Raw genomic sequence first — 19,613 nt, 5'->3', positions numbered from 1 at the left:
TTTGAGTTTCTGCTAAAATCTGGAGACATGGAGTCCACCCGCGGGAACTCCGAGCCCCTCCAACTGAGCATGCGCCAATGCCAGGCTGCTTTTGGTCACCGACTCCAGAGCTCTCCAAGCTGGGGCTGCGGAGCTGGAGGAGGAGGGAGGAGAGGAAGGGGAGGGGGTGCCTCGAGACTCGGCGGCTCGCGCGCCTGCGCATCCAGCTCCAGGGACCCTAGGTTTTCTATGGGATTCCCAATCTGCAGCAGAGACTTACCCGAGCTTGTTGCGGCGGCGGCTGGGCTTGCAAGGCGCGATCCAAGAGGGATTTAAGCAGCCTAGAGCTCCAGAGCCAAAAAGAAAAAGAAAAAAGAAAAAAAGCGCGAGAGAACCGCACAGAGAGACGGCTTAACCGTTTACCTGAATTATACATATATATAAAGAACTGTTGAGTTTTATCATTTTCGTTAAGTGACCGTGCGCAGCGCTATAACTGTAAGTGGAAAATGCAATCTTCGTTGCTTTTCTGCATGTGTAGTACAGCCAATTGTCTGAGGGATGCTTTGGCTATTGTCACATACTTTGCATAGATGCCTCTGAATGCATGGTGGCGATTGCTTTGGTTAATGCTGGCCATCTGAATGTGCTGCCTGTCAACGGGGGGATCTTTGGGGATAATGGGGGTGGGGGAAGGGGGAGTGTTTATATGCGGCGTGTTTGGGGGACTGTCTTAGGCTGGATTTAAGATAGGTGAAACAGAGGTGGTTTTTTAGTGTAAGCCTAAACAGATTTCCTTACACGGATTTAAGTAGCTAATTGAGCGATTGTGAAGTTTTCCGGTTGCTGATAAAACTATTGAGCGGTTGCAGTCAAGTACCAACCTGTCATCCGTGGGGCTGGGGCACCATTTTTCTCACCGTGGAAGAGCAGTGAAGGTGTTTGCTAAGTGAAACTGAGTAGACGAGATGCGGTGTGGAAATCAGCGTTGGTTTCCGAGCGGGATGTTCGTGTTCAGAACCACGGAGCGAGGCGCAAAAGAAGCACATTTCCTAGTATTTAGAAACGAGAAGATAATTTTTCGGTTTTGATTTTTCGTCATGACGGTGAATGGGCAAAAAGGGAAGGATGTACAATCACATAGTCAGCCGTTTTCGACAGACCCTGAGTCTCAGAACCTCTGAATGGGAACAGTCAGAGCCAAACTAGTTACCTGCCTTTTCATCCCGTGTTCACGTTCTGGTATACAGGGTTGAGAAATGTTAAGCCCAGATGTGTTAAATTTGGTAGTGTTTCTTTAAAGGAGAAAAGGTCGTTTTGTGTTTTGAGTTAGAATGGGTTGTTCCTTGCCCAGAAGCTGAAGCGGGGTCTTTGCAAGGTCAAACCCCCTTTGGAAACCAGGGGCACTGGTGAATGTGGCTGGGGGTTGGAGGAAATGGTGAGGCTCGGTACTAGTGCTGAGCACTGCATGGATCAGTGCTCTGTGAGATGGGGGAGTGGGAATCCATTTTTCTAGAGTTGTGCTCCTGCCCATATTTTGGAGACTAAAATGAAATGGAAATGCTAGTGGGTGTAGAAAACACAAGTGGATACTATCTGTGTGTCACCTCTCACTTGAAGACAAGAGGAGGGAAGGAGTTATATTTCTACATATTAATTTTTTAAAAAAATTAAAGGGATTTCAGGTTGAGACAAATTAAAAAGGAAACTCTTGTGAAAACATATTTTATCCCCACTATCATCTGAACTGCTTACATGTGTGTGGTAGTGGGGGGGGTGTCCTGTATCACTGTATACTTGACGCGTAAGTGCACTCTCATGAAGCTGGGGTGTTTAATAACTCCAGAAAATGCTGCATGAAGCAGTTGGCAGAATGGCATGAGATAGGCAGACAAGAGAAGAGCATGGCCAGTGTGAGTTGGATTTCCATGGAAAAAACAGATTCGATTTCTGTAACGGCATAAATTTTCCTTTAAATAAGACAGTTCATTTTTTAGCCCTTTGGCCCTTTCGGCAGTCCAAATATTTCGAACACCTCAAAGGAATTTGTAATTTACAATGGATAAAATTTGAAATAAAAAATTCGAGAATGTTCTCTCCTTGGAAACCCAAAATGTAAATACTGGTTCTTCCTTTCCTTACTTAGGGCAGAAGGATCAATCTCTTGTCATAATTGAGCCATTCTCCCGGTCATCACTGAGAGTTGGGATCTGCTTCATGAATGGTGCAGGTGCTGTTACACTGCATTGATAAATGGGTAGTGCAGGAGGAATGGGGAATCTGGCACTAAAACTGAGAGATGTTTAGTATCAGATACCCTAGCTTGTAGGCTGACAGAGTCACCCGAGGCAGAGACCTTCAAAAGCATCTAGTCCAAACCTCTTATTTTACAGATGAGGAAACTGAGGCCCCGCACCACGGAGCTTAGAAGAATCAATTAACTTCTAGTCTATGAAATAAACAATTACAGAGTAATGGGGATGGAAATGTTCCCTTCTCCCTACACTTTGAGCATCCTCAGTGACATTGCTGAAGTCTTTAAATAAACAATTGTCTGGTCCCCAGCACATCTTTCAAGAGAATCCCAAGGATTCCTTTTCACACTGTATCATGTCTTCTTTCTTGTATCTCTTTGCTATTGTCCCTCCCCTCCAACATACCCCCCTTATTCAATGTTTAACGTGGCCTTCCTGGCCTCCTCTGCAAGTCAGTAAATTTGTTTGGAATCCTTGGATTTTTTTTTTTTTTTTTTTTTTTTTTTGAGAGAGAGAAATGAGCTGTTTGAGCACTGGCCGGCCCCTCTCCATCTCCTCCATGCGCTCATCCTTAATGGACTGCAGCCCTCTAAGACGCTGCATCCTCACTCCTCGGCCCATCCTGCATCTTCCAAAACTGCTGCAGCTGCAGGGCCTGCGACCTCCCGGAGTGAGGCCCCTGCAGTGTGAACACACAGTGGGTTCTGCCAGCTCTCCTCTGGCTCCTAGAAGGCAGAAGCCAAATCCAAGATGCCTAACCCTCCCCAGCCTTCATGGAAATCCTCCAGAGGCAGCCACCTGCAGAGAAGGGGAGGGGTGGGGGGCAGGAAGACTGAAAGAAGGCGGCAGCAGCTCAGCCTGAAGTGGGCGCTAGAGAGGACAGCAGTTAGGGCTCGGAAAGTACTTGCACAGCTTCCTTCTCTGTTTTGCGGCACTGAGACTGCAAAGCAAGCAATCCTACCTGCCTACCTGGGCCGCCTTCTCGTTCCTTCTTTTTATTTATTTATTTTTTCCCTCTCAATCTTTCGGCTTCTCCCTCATTTTCTCTCCCGAATGCCAAGACAGTAAAGCTCTAGGCCTTTTAAAGATAATCCAAGCCCTCCTGTTCCTTTTTGCAACACGTAATCTCCCACACCCTCAGAAAGATAGCACAACCACCACAGATGGCCCCTTCAGGAGAATGCCAGGAATTTCTACCTGTGAAAAGCTGAAGCATTAGGGAAGGCTTGAGGAAGACAGTCTGAGTCTTTTTTCATTTGAAAGAGGAGTGAAATACTCTTGGAACTTTTTGAGGAAGCATGGAGGTGAGTTCCTCAACATTCAAAAATTTACAAGTGTTTAAAAATTTTATTTATTTTAAGTAATCTCTACCTCCAGCATGGGGCTTGAACCTAGGACCCTGAGATCAAGAGTCACATGCTCTGGGGCGCCTGGGTGGCTCAGTGGGTTAAGCTGCTGCCTTCGGCTCAGGTCATGATCTCAGGGTCCTGGGATCGAGTCCCGCATCGGGCTCTCTGCTCAACAGGGAGCCTGCTTCCTCCTCTCTCTCTGCCTGCCTCTCTGCCTACTTGTAATCTCTCTCTGTCAAATAAATAAATAAAATCTTTAAAAAAAAAAAAAAAAGAGTCCAATGCTCTACTGACTGAGCCAGCCAGGGACCCCACCAATTAACAATTTAATGTAGCCCTTCCCTTCAGGGTAAACCTTTGCCAAATTGGGTTGAGCTCTGTCTTGGGTAGAGTCTGTCTCTAACAAATGTCACCTGGTCTTACTATCCCATTCTGAAAATAGTCATGGCCAGACTGTTCTGAACACCAGGTAGCCTAGGCAGAGACTCACAGTTGCTAAGTGCCCAGCTTTCATTTGCTATGCTGTGAATTTCATCTGTAATGGGATAACACGATGAGAAATGTTGTCCAGTGCAAGCTATAGATTTTCTGTCGGGGTTGCATATAGGTTTGGGTTCCAAACATTGCTGAGGAGCTCCTTGGGGAGTTTCATAAAATGACAGTATAATGTCAATATCAAACAGGTAACCTAATTCAGGAGAGTAATACCTTTTAATGTCATTCTGGAGGTCTTTTTCTTTGTATTGAGTGTTACCTGTGCTCCTTAGATTAGTAAATATTTAGGAACATTGGATGGTTTTCTTAAAGAATGGGTCACATTCAGTTTAGTCTAAGGTTGAAATTAACAGTGTCCATCTTAATTACATTTAGTAGGTATAAATGTATCAATTTTCCAAAAGTATGAAATGGTACACAAATAAGTTAACAAATGGTATTTCTACTGTCCCAGTGGTTAATTCAGATAACTAATGGAGTAAAGGAACTGGGTGGGATCCATATAAATTACTTAATCCATCCCTCCAACACATAAAAAGTGCAGTATATCAAGGAGCATTTTCATCTCAAAGACATATCTACAATATGATAGCACAGCCCACAAGGGCAGAGATTTCAATGACCCTTTTCATATTTCCATAAAATTTGTACAATGTCTTTTTTTTTTTTTTAATTTATTGGACAGAGAGAGATCACAAGTAGGCAGAGAGGCAGGCAGAGGGAGAGGAGGAAGCAGGTTCCCCGCTGAGCAGAGAGCCCGATGCGGGGCTCGATCCCAGCACCCTGGGATCATGACCCGAGCCGAAGACAGAACCCACTGAGCCACCCAGGTGCCCCTGTACAATGTCTTTTATAGTAGATATTCTATAGTAGATATTAACATATGTCAAAGATATTTAATATTTATTCCAAGAATCAATTGTATGCACCTTGTTAATTACAGCAAGAAATTAAATTATTTTGACTAAAAATAGGCACAATTTAATTACTTTCAATATTATTATGTTACTAAAAGGAAATGTAGATTAAAGGTTATTATATAATTTGTTCTCACTAAAAATATAAAAGCTCTATAATAAGATCTTTAAGAGTTCATTTTAATCCATGAATATTTTTCTGTTTATCTCTCTCTTTTTTTTAAGATTGATTTATTTATTTATTTTAGAGAGAGACCGAAAGAGAGAGAGAGCACTCAAGTGGGTGGAGGGGCAGAGGGTGAGAGAGAATCCCAACCAGACTCCCCTTTGAGTGTGGAGTCCAACTATGTGTGTGTCTCTATCATGTGGCTAGATCTCAGGACTCATGAAACCACTACCTGAACTAAAACCCCAAGTCAGATACCCAACTGACTGAGCCACACAGGCACTCCTCCTTCTATATCTTAATAAGTCAAAATATAAGTTATTTTTACCTAGTTACAAGAACTGATATTAACAGGTCAAGAAGGAAATCTAAACCCAGACTATGGTAGCTATGTGTACCACAGTATCTTGCGCTATGGAATTATGGGTCTCTTGTGCTATGGAATTAGGTTAACATGTTCACACTGTGAAGGGACCTCAACAGTAGTCCTCATTTACAGTTTGTTTCTAAAGATAATTTATGCTCTCTTAAGTGAGTCAAAATAGTTTGAGTTTCTCCCAGCCTGGTTCATTGAGAACTTCACAAATGGGGATCCTGGGGGTGCTTCAGAAACTACTTAATGAATGAAACAGAAATGGAATAGCAAATTAGTCAAGAATCCTCACAGAGGTTTGACACTTTAATAATAAGGTGCCTGTGAATACATTAAGGAGATGCTCTATACCCTTACAGCTAACTTAAAGCAAACAAGTTGGGTAATTTTTCATGATTCTTATGCATTCTCTGGATTTCTCCACTGCCTTACTTCACTGTGCTTCTGGCACAGATGACCTGCTGGGTAACCACCAACTGTTTATTTTTTTTAAGACAATGCCCTGCATTTATAACCATTTGTTGGATTATCTTCAGGTCAACAATCTATTTCCTTTTGTTCTAAATTACCCTTAAGACTTGGAGCACTCTCATTCACCAACTGGCCTTCAAGCTCAATATGTGTGATACAATAATTGCCGAACTTTTTATAGAAAGTAGGGCTCTCTTAATTAAAATGATTTCATTTTTATGAAGTATTACTCATAAAAGGCAAAGTGTTAACATATTGGTTAAATGTACTTGCAGTTATTACAGATCTATAGAGTGAATTTGGTTTTTCTTTATTCTTGCTCATATAAGGACTTTTCTGAAAATGGAAATCTTTCAGTTCAAATTTTTTTTTCTCTCCTTTGTTTGGATTTTATTTATTAGCGCTTAGACTCTGAAAGGCAATGAGCTTTTGAGGAGCTGAATGTAAATAGATTTTTGCAAATGATTAACATGTTAAATGTGCTTTGGAGCCAGGGTGGATTTTTTTTCTAACCCAAATAAATAGACCCTAATATTTTTGTTGTTTCGTATTTTATTGCAATAGGAGATTCTTAAAATAGTAGCCTGTGATGTTACAGGAGTCCTTGGTATTTTATATTTTGTGTTAGTTTTATTAATTTGTGATTAAAGTGTTTATTTCTGATTTCTTGAAACCCAATCCTAAATTATGAGTGAAATGTCTTATGAAAGGCTTATTAAGCATTACCAATAAAGTTAACATGCTTATTAATATATTTTATTTTAATGTACCAAATAGTGCCATGCAAGTGTGACTTTCAGTTAACAATTTCTATTTGTTGGAATCTTTTGGCAATTGGTGTTATGAGTTAATGGAAGACCATCAATTTTGTTTATTCCAGAAATTCAAGAGTTTTGAAATTTATACTGAAGGCATTTGATGTTTATTTTCTTGCAAATATAGGAAATTCTATACAAAATATAAAAGAACTTGTGAAATCAGTTTAAATTCTATACAAAATTTTAGCTTTTCTTTTAAATGATTATAAAGGTAATCTTTCCTCAAAGAGATGAAAATCATCCATTTAATCTTTACTCATTCTTAGTTTGTGAATGGGAGAATTCCTCAGCCCTCTCCAAGGTTTTAACAGGCTCAAAAGAAAGTAGGGTAGGAAATGTGTATCAGAGTTTTCCAGCTTGATACTCTTAGATAAAATCCCAGTTCCACAGATTATTAATTCAATGACCTTGTATAAGTGATTCAAACTCTCAGCCTCACTTCCCATTTAAAATAGTAATTCACAGGATTCTTGAACAGAAAACGAAAGACTACATATATAAAGACATAATGTTTATTAGTGAAAATGCAGTAAATGATAGTTACTATCATCCCTTTCCTCAGAAATCAAGTGTTCTGAAACCATTTTATTCTTTTGAGTTGTAGTAGAGCCCACATTCGTCGTGGAACCTCTAAAGGAGGTGTCGAGCTATGGAAAGCAGTGAACATTCGACAGTGCCAGCCTACCTTGTAAAACAAGTGTCTAGGGAGTGAATGTGCCAAGCACAGTGTTGTCCCTGTGCAATCAGCATTAAATAAGTTACAATCCCAGCCTTGATGGAATTGATGCCTAGGAAAACATAAAAGCAATTCACTAAGTCAAGTGAAATAGAAAGGTGGCCCGGATGCATAGAAAAGAGTTTCTGGAAGAAAAGCCTACACCGACACCTCAAACTGACGTTTTTCTCATTCTTTCTTTCAGTCCACCTCCTTGCCATTAGACCTTTTCTTTACTATCATCCCCCTGCCGTGTAATACCAGCATATAATTGGACCCAACAGAATAGGGAACTAAGAGCACATTTTTACATTTGTTAACTTATTGAATCTATTTTAAATCCATCTATTATTTTTCAAGGTACACTTGTCTCCCCTTATCTGTAGTTTTGCTCTACACAGGTACAGTTAGTTACCCCTGGTCAGCCCAGGTCTAGAAGCTGATGATCCTCCTGATAATTGGTCAGAAGACCAACAGTCAGCTAATGCTAAGTCACATGCCTCCAACAGTTACCCCACTTCATCTCATTACGTAAGCATTTTATCAGCTCCATCATCACAAGAAGAAGGATCCATACAGTACCATGAGATATTTTGAGAGAAAGGGAAACCACATTCACATAACTTTTATGACAGTATATTGTTATAACTACTCTATTTTATTATTACTTATCCTTGTTAATCTCTTACTATGCCTAACTGATATATGAAACTTCATTATGGGTATATATGTATAGGAAAAACCATAGTATGTATAAGGTTCAGTCCTATCTGAAGTTTCAGGCATTCACTGGTGGTCTTGGAATGTATCTTTTGGGGATACAGGGAGTGCTACTCTAACTGAACAATGTGACCCTTGTCTCCCACTCAAGCCTCCCACGAATCATAGGACTTGAACAAAAACATTTCAAGAGTGCCCCTCCTTTTGATTTAAATATCATACTATCACACTTCTATCCTTTATTACCTTCCAAAAAAGGAATTTCTAATACTCTCCCCTCACCTCCCTTATAATTCAAACTAATTTCATGACTTACCTTTCAATGCCTGTCTGTGGGAGGACTTTTATGTGATCTATTCTTTCATTCTTTCCTCCCAGGGATGATAAGGAAAGTATATCTCCCAACCCTTCTTAACTACTGAGCTGAAAACTTGATTCCAACCCTTCTGTGCGCGCGTACACACACACACACACACACACCCCCAAAATGGCCTTCTTTTCTTTAGCTCTTCTAAGACCCATTTTTCTCCTCAGCTTTTTCTCTCCTCTCCCCATATTTCCTGCTTCATTTACTAGGGAATTTCAGATATATTTCTAACCTGTGGCTACAAAAGAACATCCTTTTCTCCCTTTGAAATCTATAAAAGTTATTCATACATTCTGAAGCTCTTTTGTGTAGTAAGAGTCTTGGATGATTCATAGAACTAGGTAGGAATTTTGGTCCTAATTAATTTGGGGGGGGGCTCATTTTCTCACTTGTGAAATGGGAATAATATATTTGCTTTATAGTATAGGGCTGTTGAAGACCATATATATGGTCTTGTATATACAGGTATGCATACACACACACACATACATACATATATGTATATACTCACATACCACCTAAAAGAGCTTAGCACAGAGTAAATCATTCTCCCACTCTGGACCTCTACCTTTCCTCCTGCCATTCTCCTCAGTCTGCATTTCATCGTTTATCTTAGTCTCCTGTTCTATGTTCTGCTCTTTCTAAGTGTATGTGTTCTAATTTGCTGGTAGTTAAATAGTAGCTAATACCCACATATCCCAGGAAGCCTGGTGAGTATGGTCCTAGAAAAAGTTTCCTAACTGAGTCAGCATCCTAGCTTAGACCTGTTCTCTGCATCTGTTTGGGAAACTCTTCCATTTATTTCAGACATGCCTCCTGCTAAAGCTCCCCCAGCTTCCAATGACTAACGTTCGGTTAATGAACAATCCTTCCCACGCCAATGACTTATGGCATGCTTCATAAATAATGTCAGAGGATGTCTACTAGTGTTTAATTGTCTCCTGCCCTTAATCCTCTCTTTCCTTCACCTCCAGCACCTGTGACACATTCCCATGACAGCCTTACTTCACTTCTTTGGCCGAGTCTGGTATTATCACTTAGTCCGTCTGTTGTCCGTCAAATAAATGTCCATCAAATAACACCCAGTATATGGCAGAAGGGGAAGAGTCAGTGGCGCATGCAATAAAGTTTGCAGAATACGTTTGAATCAGGATTAGCCTATCAGGGCCTTCATTGGTTGGGTGTTTGTAGAAGAGCACAGTAATCACTGAAGCACATTGCCTAAGAGCAGAGAATGGTTCTCAAAGCAGAGATGAGGGAGTACCGCGCGCACGCGCACATACACACACACACACACACACACACATATACATACGTGTACAATAAGCTCAAGTACTGTCATCGATCGTTTCACATTTTTAAGCAAAATATTTAAGAGCAAATGGCTTTAGAACAAATCAGTACTTAGGAAAAGGTATTAAAAGAAAGGCCTATTGAAAGTTTGCTCATTCTCAAGGAGGTGGCAGAGTTGAAAGGGAAAGTGGTTTAAATTTTGTAGTAAGGACATTTTCAACTTTGTTTCTTTAAAGAAATATTTCAATGACCCTGATAGTTATTGCCCCTCAGAGAGTTTTGTGGAAACTTTTTCTGAGGGACATAATGCTTCCTCCATCCCACTTTCAGATATTCCTCGTGCACGTGCGAATTGAGTTTAGTGTTTCTCTTATAGAGACTCTGGTAGCCGTTGAGATTTGTTTGGCCTTGTTTCCAAACTTTGCTCAGGAACTTTTGTTATATTATGCTGGTTACCGTCTCAGTGTCTTCTGAGGAACCCAGCTGGTAAAGCTGCTTTAGAAGGACATGAGTGGAACTACGTAATGGGATGCCTGTAAAACTGGGAGGCAGGCGTGCCTGGGTGGCTCAGTGGCTTAAAGCCTCTGCCTTCAGCTCAGGTCATGATCCCAGGGTCCTGGGATCCAGCCCTGCAGAGGGCTCTCTGCTCATCGGGGAGCCTGCTTCTCCTCTCTCTCTGCCTGCCTCTCTGCCTACTTGTGATCTCTGTCTGTCAAATAAATAAATAAGTAAATCTTTAAAACAAAACTAGGAGGCATCACAGGTTATAGTCATCATTTATGTGAATTCCTAGAAAAATTACTTAAACATTCCTGAGTTTTCATTTCTTCATGTGAAATTAAATATGGGTGTCCCTTTCTTAGGGTATAAAACACAAGCTATGAACAACATACTCTATACCTTATGATATTCAGGGGCTTTGCAACTCCTCACAGTGAATCCAGCAAGGAAAGGTAAAGAGGAGATGCTTTCTGAGGGGTGCAGTGTTTGGAAACATGCGTGGCACATCCCATCTCTCTGTGTGAAGGGCTCTGCCATGTTCTTTGTTCTACTTGTATATTAACCCATTCATTTTCACAACAATCTGATGAGATAGCTCTACTTTAGACCAGGAAATTGGCGCAAGGATTAGAGAATTTGCCTAAAGTCATGAGTTTTGTAAGGGATAGCTCTAAGATCAAAAACAGATCTGTGCCCTTTCTGCGTGCTTTACCCTGTTGTTTTTGTATTCACTGTGTTGCTACTATGTTATCAATGCATTCATTCTTTCAACAAATACCTGTTGCATATCTGTCATTTGCATTATACTCGCTATATGAGGTAAACTAAAATGGCATAATCCCTGCACTCATTGAGCTCAGAGTACAGCTAGAGAAACATATATTAAACAAATAACCACAAAATAGCACAAAATTACAAATAAGATTGGGTACAATGGAAGAAAATACATGACACTATAAGAAAATGTGACAGGAAGACCCTATTTTGAGCTGTTGGAATAGATTCCAGGGAAATCCAGTGAGATTTAGATTTCCAATTCAGCCTCCTGGGATTGCTACTAAGATGTGGTTATAGCTGCTGGGCCTTGAGAAGGAGATGAGTACTGCATTTCTCTTTGAGAACAGGAGAGTAGGCCTTGCTCCCAGGTTTAAGCATCTACTACTTTATCCATGACTCACAAGGTCCCCAATAATGAGGACAACAACAAAGCTTTTGATGGCAGTACATCTACAAGAGAACCATGCTGTGATGCATTGTTCACTAGGACAGTTTCCAGGCAGAGAAATCTGTAAGCACCTGTGTGTCCAGTGCTCTTGCCAAACCCTTGGCTGCTTTCAAGTGGTGTACATATTTGGGTCTTTAAACATGCTTAAATGTGTCTATAATTCCATTAAGTTAAACGTGGTTTTCATTTATTCAACAAGTGTTTATTGAACACTTACTATGTATCTTGAGGATATAAGACATTGTTTGTGCCCTCTCGGCACTCACATTTCAACAGTGGAGACCAATAATTGATGGTCTGATAAGAATCATCATGGGGGGTGCGCCTGGGTGGCTCAGTGGGTTAAAGCCTCTGCCTTCAGTTCAGGTCATGATCCCAGGTTCCTGGGATCGAGCCCCGCATCGGGCTCTCTGCTAAGCAGGGATCCTGCTTCCTCCTCTCTCTCTGCCTGCCTCTTTGCCTACTTGTGATCTCTGTCTGTCAAATAAATAAACAAAATCTTGAAAAAAAAAAAATGAATCATCATGGGAGGAGCATAGAGAACTATGGTCGCACTTCTGGGGCACACAGAACCCAAATCTCCATATGGTGAGGGTTGGAGATAAGCTAATTTCAGAGATGTCAAGAGTAGGAATTACCTAGATGATGAGCAAAGGGGAGCAGGGATGCTATTATTGATAGAGGGAGCGGGAAACAAAGTATGCGGTACTGGCAGGCCAAACTTTCAAGTTCATGTGTCTGACATAATGTTTTAAAAGGTTATAGAATCTTGATCAAATAAGATTAGCCTGATGTTATGAAAAGAAATATGGATTTTGTAATCAGGCTGTGTCACAAATTATTCTGAATTATATGAATCATTTTCTCTATGACATTTAGATAATGATACCTATGTGGCAGTATTATCCTACTGATTAAATTATAAATATTGCCACATAGTTATCATTTGATGGATTTTAGAGGTGAGTAGTAATGGTGTTTTTAATCAATAATACTACATATGGTTAAGTTATATTGACTTAATTACATGCATGTATTCATCTGATGCTCACAACTCATGCTAAGAATTTTTTTTAAAAGATTTTATTTATTTGAGAGAGTGAGCCCACATACGGGGTGGAGCAGGAGAGAGAGAAGCAGGCTCCCGCTGAGTGGGGAGCCCAATTTAGGGCTCAATCCCAGGACCCTGAGATCATAACCTGAGATGAAGTCAGACACTTAAACAACTGAGCCACCCAGGTGCCCCTTTGCTAAGAATTTTTATTGTCCCCATTATAGAGATGAGGAAATGGAGACTTAGAAACAGCAAGTGACAAGCCCACAATCACATAACAATAAGTGCCAACAGCAGAGACTGACATTAGAGCTCTTTTCCTGATTGCTTCCCACTGTCTCCTTGCAGTACTCAATACACAGCTATTATTATTATTATCATTAATATTATTATGATAATTATTTTAAATTTAAAGCTCTTGAGACCATAATCAGAATTCTTTTTTTTTTTTTTTTTAAGATTTTATTTATTTGAGAGAGAGAGAAGAAGAGACCATGCACAGAATAGGGGCAGAGGAGGGGAGTGGGGAGCCTGATGATGCCAGGCTCTATCCCAGGACTCTGGGATCACGACCTGAACTAGATACAGACACCTAACACTCTGAGCCACTCAGGCAGCCCGATAATCAGAATTCTGATATCAAACATCTGTTATGCTTTGTTTCTTTTCTTCTTTGTTCTTTGAGCCAGAACTTAGAGATCATCTTTAAGATATTGCATTTACACTTTTGTTGTTCTACCTTATAATTTACTTTACAGTTAGTATTAGATCCAGCTTAAAATGATAGAAAATCCCAAATAATGAGGGCTTAAATAAGAGAACTTCTCACCCAGATAAACAAATCCACAAATAAGCAGTCCAGGGCTGATAAGAGGCTTCACAAAATCTCAAGGACTTAGACTCCTTCTACCTTTACCCATGCCCTTTTTAGCGTGTGGCTTCCATCATGGTCCAATATGGTTGCAGCCTCCATCAATTGAAAGTAGGAAGGGGTGATGAAGAACATACCCCTTCCCTTTGAAGAACTTCCTTGTGCCATACCCAAAATTGATATACGTGCCATTGACCTGAGTTTAGTCACATTCAGCAAAACTACTGCTAAAAATTAGGGGTTTTATCACTGGGATAAAAGAAGGAAATGAATCTTGAAGCAAACTGGAAACTAACTGTAACAAAAATTTAAAGTTTTAATAAATATTTTAATTTAGAGGACGCCTGGATGGCTCAGTTGGTTAGGTGACTGACTTCGGTTCAGGCCATGATCATGGAGTCCCAGGATTGAGTCCCATCTTGGGCTCCCTGCTCAGCAGCAAGTCTCTTCTCCTTCTGACCCTCCCCCTTCTCATGCTCTTTCTCTCTCTCTCTCAAATAAATAAAAATCTTGAAAAATTTTTTAATTTAGAGTTTTAAATTGTTCTTTAGTTATAGTTGTAATATAAAAATAATATAATATAATATGAAAAATCAGCACAAAAACAATAATGTCTTAAATTCATGTTTAAGGTTCTAATCACCAAGACTTTTACAAAGAACATTGTCTCAGGGACCAAAAAATCTTTATATTCTTGCCTGAGCTTTACTTCTAGGTTTTCATCTTGATCAAATCACTTTCTCTTGGTGGGCATTGGTTTCCTTATAGGTAAGAAGAGTAGGATCAGGCTAGAATGTCTCTAACATCCTTCCAGCTTTGTCTACTAGTACTGAATCTCATAGGGAAATCTCTTACATTTTCAGAATTTTAAAGACATTCTGTACAGCAAAAATCTATCAAAGAGTCAATTTCTCAGGAATAGATACAGACTTGTGTCTATATTATATCTTGCCTTGTCTCAGAAAAGGTTAAAAACATCTAGTTTTTATTTGTGCAAAAGCAATATGATAAGAAAATGAAATAAGCTGAATAAATATTGGAAAAATTAAATTATTGTTTTTTGTTGACTATATAGAGAGAAAATTAGAAGACTGAAGTAAAAATTAAAAATAGTGAATATTTGATAAGGAGTTTGGATGGGAATTAAATTACAAAAACAGTCTTTTCTTTTAGTCTATCAAAAAAATTCAGAAATGAAAAGTGGAAAAAAATATCCTATATATAATAGCAACCAAGTGATAAAATATTTAAGATTAAAAATTATAAGAAACACAAAGTGCTTTGTGGAGCATAACTAAAAAATCTTACTGAAGAACAGAAAATATGATAATAACAAATGAAAAGATAATATGGACACATCATATTTATGTAATATATAATAATTATAATGTCACAGGGTTTTTTTGTTTTTTGTTTTTTACTGTAGTCATCATTTATATTGTTTAACCTGGTTTTAAAGTTTATCTGGAACACTACATTCTCAAAATAGAATAGTCATGAAAAGTATTAAAATAAATAGTCAGTATAGTCTTGCATTACCAGATGTTAGAACATACAATCATTATAGTCAAATTAATATGGAATCAGCATAGGAACAGGCAAACAGACCAGTGGAACAAAGTAAAAATTCTACAGAGATATCTTACGTTTTATGAGATGTCTTCAATTACCAACAAAAGTGCCATTTTAATTTAATGGGAAGAGTGTAGTTTATTTTATAAATAGCACTGGCACAACTTAGAAATACAGAAATTTGGATCCCTATCTCACACTATATAAAATGTATTCCAGATATAGTAAAGACTTCAGTTTTTTTTTTAAAGGTTTAGAGGAAAATCCAGGTGATGTATTTGTAACCTAGAGATAGTGAGAAATAAGCAATCAAGAAACTATAAAAGAATAGGCATATTTGATTGCATAAAAGATGTCATTATGTTAAAAGATGTCATTAACATGGAAACATACAGTATATTTTAGTAAACTTCAGAAGACAAGTTTCTGTATCTGGATCATGACACCTGGTTCATAGCTGAGTTTTAGATTAAAACATGCCAGTAGAATGGGATACTTCACTACAAGAAGTATAGATTATGTACTAAGAAAGGTTGGACGTGGAAGAGCAAATTTGTTTTCAGTAGGTTTCTGAGGTTGTCTCTTTGGGGCTCAAAATTTCTTCTGTAAGAATATGACAGTTAAAATCCAGCTCAAAAATCCTGAACTGATTAAACCAGTTTAACAGACTTTGAGCGCTTATTATGGGCCAAGCCCTGTCCTGGAAATATTTAGAAGCAAAAAGACTCTCTTATGGAGCTTATGGATGGAAAGGCAGGGCAAACAGGTGATTAAAAATTGATCAGCCTGGAGAAAAGGGAAGATTATGTTCCTTTGGGCATGCATAACAAAGAGACTTAGTCCAGGGAATCCAGGACAGAGTCAAAATGAGATTTATGGTCGGATCCTAAGTGGGAGCGGAGGTTAGCCAGGTGAAGAGAGGCTCACAGAAAGAGGGCTCCACTCATGGGTCATGTGTATGCATTTGACAGTGAACCCGGTGAGAAACTGATGAGTGGCATTAGATGAGGCTACAGAATTAGTAGCAAGCAGCCAGGTTCCAGGTTGCCATGAATCTCACAAGGAATGTTAGGATTTTTTTTTTCTTCTTCTTCTTGTTACTGTATCCTAAGAGCAGTGAGAAGCTATTGAAGATTTTTAAAAGGGAGTGGCTTGATCGGACTTGAATTGTCAAATGATCTTCCTGGAGAATGAATTAGGAGACCAGTTTGGAAGCAGTTGTAGTACCCAGGTGAGGAGTGAAAGGTGGTATTGGCTTGTTCTAAAATGGTGCAGCATGGATTCTGGGAGATGTTTAGCAGGTGATTCATACAGGAACATGACTATATTTGTGAAGACAAGGAGAGAACTGTGTTCGTGAGCAAATAGGTTGATAACAGTACAAATCTTCAGATAGAAAACCTATGCCAAGTAGGGAGAGGGTGTTTGGGTTATGGACATTGGGGAAGGTATGTGCTATGGTGAGTGCTATGAAGTATGTAATCCTGGCAATTCACAGACCTGTACCCCTGGGGCTAATAATACATTATATGTTAATAAAAATTTAAAAAAAAAAAAAAGAAAGAAAACCGATGCCAAGTATCTATTCTTTTTTTGTGACTCTTAAGAATGCAGTTTGGTGGCACCTGGGTTGCTCAGTGGGTTAAGCCACTTCCTTCGGCTCAGGTCATGATCTCAGGGTCCTGCGATCGAGTCCCGCATCGCATCGCATTGGGTTCTCTGCTCAGCAGGGAGCCTGCTTCCCCCTCTCTCTCTGCCTGCCTCTCTGTCTACTTGTGATCTCTCTCTGTCAAATAAAAAAAAAAAAAAAAAGAAAGAATGCAGACTGGAAGTTAATCAAGAAAATGACACCCCCTTTGCCTTGTTCTAAATAGGTATACTCATCAGAATAAAACAAACCCTCTCACCCAGTCATTGGGGTCTGCAATACGCTCAGCTTATGGAATTGGAGTCTGTTGTGTTTCTTTTTAAACCTATTGAGGTTTTCTCCAGTCTATACAGGTTGTATTAGGTGTCCTAATCTTTTCCACCACTATTTATAATTCTGGGACTTCTCTTCAATGCCAACAACTTTTTCAAGCTTCCAAAGTTAGTAAGTTTAATTTCATTCTTAGCTGCTTTGAAAGAACCCACTGCACAAATAACTACTTTGAATTCAACAATGTCTAAAATTCACATTTAAAGTTTACATTATTAATAGCAATAGCATTGACACACATTTGAAAAATAATGCAATGATATATGAAAGATACACTATTCAGTTTCCAAGGCTGGTATTCATACCCATTCACAGACCCTTTTGAATAGCTAAGTGAATTCTCCCACCTCCAGACTTCAATTTTTAAAGCCATAGACCAAATTTAATCTTTCAGATGACCATAAACTTTTTTTTTTTAATTTCAAATAGGAAACAAAGCTAATGTTAACATGGTCTCTTTGAGAATTGCACAGTCTTTAGAAATCAAAGAATAAATCTTTGCTCCCCTGTGATGGCATTTAGACAGGATAATGGGATTGTGTAAACAGGCATTCTGTCTATTCTGGCTTATGTTGGGCCCTAGGTGTAGAACCTCAAGTCTGTCTCCAGTGAGGGCATACACTGCATTAAAGCAGCTTTATCTTCCTCTGAATAATATTATACAAAGGAGGGTTATTTTCAGGATAAACATGAGAACAAGACCTACAGAGCCTTCAGGAACCAGCATTACTCTAGGGATTTGCCACTACTTCCTTTTCTTGATCTGTGGGATCCGAGATGCTCTTCTCTCTATGTATATAGCACATCAGCTTCTCTCTGTAGTCTAGCTCTGCACTCACTATTGATGAAGGATCTGGTACCATCTCTCTTCCATTCCAAATCTGTGAAAGAGCAAGTCTGATTACTTCCATCTCTGTTTGCAAGCCCTTCCCACCATCCAGCTTCATCAGCTGACCTGGGTTGTACCTCTCTTGGGTCAGTGACCCAGCTTTGATTGGATTTGTAGGCCATTTCTGCCTAAAAACAACTTAACTCTACTTTCCTGAATATGAAGTATGGATAGGGCCACTGCAGCTAAAAGAAGAGATGGGACATATTAATAACTGATACATTTAGTATGTCGGGCAATGTATAACCAAGAAAATGGGATGAAGGGAGAAGGGAATTATTTCATGACAAATAATTCTGGTACCTCACCTACATGTGTTACACAATACACTGTCTTCAGGGCAACATGAGAGACTGTTACAGTACAAAGACAGAAAAATCATCCTCCTAATATTCAAAGCTGATGTAATTATTTGGCATATTTCTTTCTGGCCTCTTTTTTATATGCCTATTTTTTACATAGTTGTCATGTTAATATAGGTAAGATTTACCCTCTTTTAAGTTTTCTGTTTTCAAACCAATTCAATTTCTTTAATTACATCAAGTGTTTTTTCCAGAGTCCCTCCCGCTCTTCTCCGTTTCCTTTTATCTAGTTGTCTTCCTTGCTTCAGAAAGGATTTCAGTTAGGTCTGGAAAATGTATCTAATACAATCAAATTTTAAAAATGAATTTTAAAAAAATGAATTGGAAAAGAGAGGTTTCAAAAAAGGAAAACGAGGGTTTTCTTCTGATTTGTTCTATCGCACACTTCTGGGTGTTCAACAGATTGTTGCTTACGTGGTTTGGCACTGTCCTCTGTATCTCCTCGGAGTCTCTCTGACCTCAAATACACTTTGGAGCCTATAAGCCGAAATAAACTCTGTAGTTGGCCAAAGATCTTATTCCGTTTTGGCAAAGAAACGGGTATTTATCATTAAGTGGACTTTATTACACCACCTCATGAGGCAGTTCAGAGAGGCCTTTAAGAAATTATTCCAGGGGCACCTGGGTGGCTCAGTGTGTTAAGCCTCTGCCTTCGGCTGAGGTCATGATCCCAGGGTACTGGGATTGATCCCCTCATCAGGCTCCCTGATCAGCAGGGAGCCTGCTTCCTCCCCTCTCTCTCTGCCTGCCTCTCTGCCTACTTGTGATCTCTCTCTCTCCGTCAAATAAATAAATAAAATCTTAAAAAAAAAAAAAAAAGAAATTATTCCAATACTCATGCTTAGGCTTCTGGAGAAACAACAACAGCAACTACAAGCCATTACAGACTCATTTTATGTTTTAATCCAATGGCAAGAAACCAGGTGACTCAAAGAGTCGCTCTCATGCCAACTCTGAGTCTCTCGGAACCTCTCAAGATGCCTTGCAAATGTTGTTAAACAGCTGTGTCTACATATGCCTATTCAGGATGAAAACTGAAGTTTATTAAGTCATTTTTAAAATCACTGAGTGCCCATGTGGTGTAGGCATAGATGAGGAAGATGGGGTCCCCCTTTTCTAAGTGTTCCAAGAGTCTAGTGGAACCGGCAAATAAACAAGTAATTGCAACACACAAAAAATGATCTTGTAGCTAAAGCATCAGGTGCTGCCCTAGATGTATGCCTTGTATGTATTTATGGTAGCA

At 39.4% G+C, this 19,613-nt stretch overlaps 1 protein-coding gene across 1 annotated transcript in view; it reads left to right on the top strand.

The window, feature by feature from the left end:
* Positions 1-236: 236 nt before the first annotated feature.
* The window catches only part of VSNL1 (visinin like 1), a 99,937-nt gene continuing 80,560 nt past the window's right edge, over positions 237-19,613 (top strand). Inside the window, exon 1 of the mRNA XM_044262046.1 lies at positions 237-477. The gene's annotated coding sequence lies outside the window, so the exon portion shown is untranslated. The remainder of the gene's footprint in view (positions 478-19,613) is intronic.

The sequence above is a fragment of the Neovison vison genome, chromosome 8 (genome assembly GCF_020171115.1).
Source record: "Neovison vison isolate M4711 chromosome 8, ASM_NN_V1, whole genome shotgun sequence".
NCBI classification, from domain to species: domain Eukaryota; kingdom Metazoa; phylum Chordata; class Mammalia; order Carnivora; family Mustelidae; genus Neogale; species Neogale vison.
Note: the sequence above shows the minus strand (reverse complement) of the source record. Positions and strands in the feature narration are given on the sequence as shown.